This window comes from Peromyscus eremicus, unplaced genomic scaffold, assembly GCF_949786415.1.
Source record: "Peromyscus eremicus unplaced genomic scaffold, PerEre_H2_v1 PerEre#2#unplaced_32, whole genome shotgun sequence".
NCBI classification, from domain to species: domain Eukaryota; kingdom Metazoa; phylum Chordata; class Mammalia; order Rodentia; family Cricetidae; genus Peromyscus; species Peromyscus eremicus.
In genome coordinates, this window is record NW_026734292.1 from 2,595,151 (window position 1) to 2,598,705 (window position 3,555).

A 3,555-nucleotide genomic window follows, 5' to 3' on the forward strand; every position below is an offset into this window, starting at 1 on the left:
CTGTTCTGGCCCTATAGTAAACACGGAAGTGTAGAAGAGTGCTCTTTCCTGAAAAACACAGTGTGTTTCTTGTAAGCCGAGCTAGTGTTTGTTTCCTATTCATAAAAGGAGTTGAATCACGTGCAATTTCTGGTCCCACAAGCAAGAGTTGTTTTCTGTAAGGAAAGTCAGTATTGCGCTCCCATTGCTATGCACTGTGCAAATAGGACTCGCGTCTGTTCCCAGCAAGTACAGTAAATTAGACTGAAGAAAAGCTTCTGTTCTTGTCAGTTTTGTAAGCAGATATGAACTAGATATTGGTGAAATTATTAAGGCCACTCCACGTCGTTAAAAGGAGATTTATTTAATGATGTAACTTGCAAATTAAGGGATAGGTAGGTCGCGGGATCTTGGGAAGGTGTATCACTGTCCAGCGGTGTTCTCTGGATCTCTGCTTGGTCCACCTCCACCATCCAGGGTCCTGGAACAGAGAGAGTGTCCGCAGATCCAGATCTCCGGTCCCCTGGCGCCTCCCTTGGCCTAGCCTTGTAGGCGTGACAGTTGCCAAAGTCTCAATGGGGGTTGGAACTTCCAGAACAAAGCTGGAATGGCTTCCCACTACATCTCCCCCTTTTTGTCTACTTAAGAAAGTTCTAACCTAATGCAAGACTATATACAAAGGAATGTTTATCAAATATTGTCCAGGAATAATGAGGGATAATGACCTAGATAAGATGGAACTACAACCAATGCAAACAATATCAAGCAAGAAACACATATTAAAATCCAGAGAAGTATAGAGCATAGGTAAATGGCATGTTACAAAGATCATTCCAAAAGGTGTCCTATCCTAAAGAACCTGAATCTAATACTTAATATGTTCTATCTACTAAGTTGTAACTATAACTGCTAGTCTTCAATTCCATCAAAGACCTGAGAAGGAATATAATGGTACCTGAGAAATGGTAGATGGATGCAAGCAACTTTCGGGAATCTTGCGAGAGTAGACCGTGACAGTTGGCAGCCTGGACAGTTACCTAATGTTTCTCAGCATTGTTGGTGCATTCAAATTGGCTACAGGCCTAAAGTATCTGACAGACCATTTTCAGAAGCAGGAATTCTGAAAGACCGTCTTACCCTGTCTTGGCAGAGTACAGTGGTCGCTTTCCTTGTGTCCCGCTTGTCCAGAAAGGATAGCATTGCCTTTGTACTGTCAGTCGTCGAGGCAAGGGCAGTTCTTTGCCCAGTAGGCCATTGTGTGCCAAGAAGACAAACTTCCAAATGGAAATGACTAGAAGCCCAACATTCCCTCGGGATCAAATTGGTGGAGCCAGGAGCAATTGTGTCTCACATCGACAGAATTCTAAGTTATTTAAATGCCATATTCTCTAGGTCTATGAAGTGTTTGAAGATTACCTATCCATCTGACCTATGTATCTGTAAATCTGTATAACCTAACTAACGTAACTATAGAGATGACAAGCTTAGGTGACTATAAATCTATAAGTCTTACCTACCGAAATAACCTAAGGACTAAGACTTCACGTAAACAAGGTAGACAGTCTATAAGCAAGTGTATGGTAAAGAACGAAGACTTCAAAATTGTGACAATACACAAGATGTTATAACAGAAGTAGGAGTGTATAGTGCGATATACAATATGACAATAATCTTAAATATATATCAATATTTATAACAGAGGTAGGAGTATGTAGTGTGATATGCAATATGACAATAATCTTAAATATATATCAATATACCGAATATCCTAAACAGAAGTAGAACATACATAAAGTATGACAGATATAAATTTACATTTGTATCAATATATAAATATTTCAAATAAGAGTAGAAATATATGTACATTATAACAAGTATAGTTCTGTATTTGTATCAATATACAAATTATCTTAAACAGGAATATAAAAATAGTTTACATTTGTATCAACATATAAGAATCCATAACAGTGCAAATTACAGTGCAAATTATTTAAGGCTGCTATTTTACTAAATTTGTTTACTAGTATACACAATAATCTACCATAATGTCTTATACCTATCCATTCCATTACTTCTTTTCCTTTTTTTTAAATACTGAGTTTAATATTTCCTTCCACCCCCAACCCTATAACCATCATCCATAACCCTGAAAATTATGAAACCTAAGGGAGAAGGGGAGTCGTTTTCTTAGAATTGCTTCCTGCTGTTTAGGGGATGATGGTATCTCTGTTGAGTACTGTGAGAAAGTGCAGATAGTTAAATTTCAGTTAGACTAACTGTAGGTTCTGCAGCAAGTCTTAGAGTAATGGGTAAGATTGTCTGAAATTCTGGTAAGAAGTGTAGTATGATGATGATTAAAATGGCATCATTCTGGATTGTGTAGAGTTGTTGTTGAGGCCCCATCTTTTTTCTGGAGACTTCTGAGATTGCTATTAGAAAAACGTATTTGTTATCAAAATGGAAGATTCGGATTTAAAGAGGACATAGCATGTAAGAAAGGATTCTGAGAAATCAAGAGTAAGCATGGAGAGAATTAGAATCTAGAAGACAATGGTCCCTTTTTATTGATTTCCTTCTGTCCCACACCAGAGGGCTCTTCTGATATGGGACTGAAGAATCTCTCAAACTTTTCTTTTAGCAATGATCTTGGGTTTAGAGAATGAGTGAGCCAATTCCATCTCCAAAGCCAGCTTGGCTTATAATTGAATTGGAACCACAACTTTTCTAGATTGATAGAGAGATAGATGTTAGACAGTGAGATTTTACCATGTGTAGATTGGTAGCAATAGATTCTTTCTTTCTGCTGTAAACATCCGGATATCCAAGGCCTTATGATTTTTGGAAGATGGGTATTTCCATTATCCTGGAAAGACAAAAACAGAACCCTACCCCAACCTTGATTGTTAAATTTTTCTTACAACTTGTAGAGATGTCACATTGGTGGATGATCTTTTACTTCACCTCATCAAGGGGTTTTTCCTGTTCAAATCGAATTTTTATTAATTTTGTTGTTATCCATAGCTTTTCTTCTCCTGCAGAAACAAAGGCAAAACCCCTTCCCCAACGTAGAACATATCCAGGTTTCCATTCTGAGGTCAGCACATCCTTGAAATAAACTGGTTGGTTTAGCTCGGGAGTTTTGTCTGTCATCCAATGTCTCTCCGCAGCTGTTGTTCCTTTCTCATCAGCTGAGAAAATTCAAGGTTAATAAAGCACTATGCAATCTATTTCTTGGAGTCATTTTTACCTGTTGCTGTTTATTTAGCATACCCTTTAAAGTTTGATTGGATCTTTCTATGACTGCTTGGCCTGTGGGATTGTGTGGTATACCTGTAACATGCTTTATATTGTAATAAGCAAAGAATTGTCTCATTTTATTGGAGACATATGCTGGGGCATTGTCTGTCTTAATTTTTACAGGTATCCCCATGATGTCCATAACTTCTAATAGGTGTGTAATCACAGAATCAGCCTTTTCAGAACTCATAGGTGTTGCCCATTGAAATCCTGAATAGGTGTCAATGGTATGATGTACATACTTTAATCTGCCAAATTCTTCAAAATGAAACACATCCA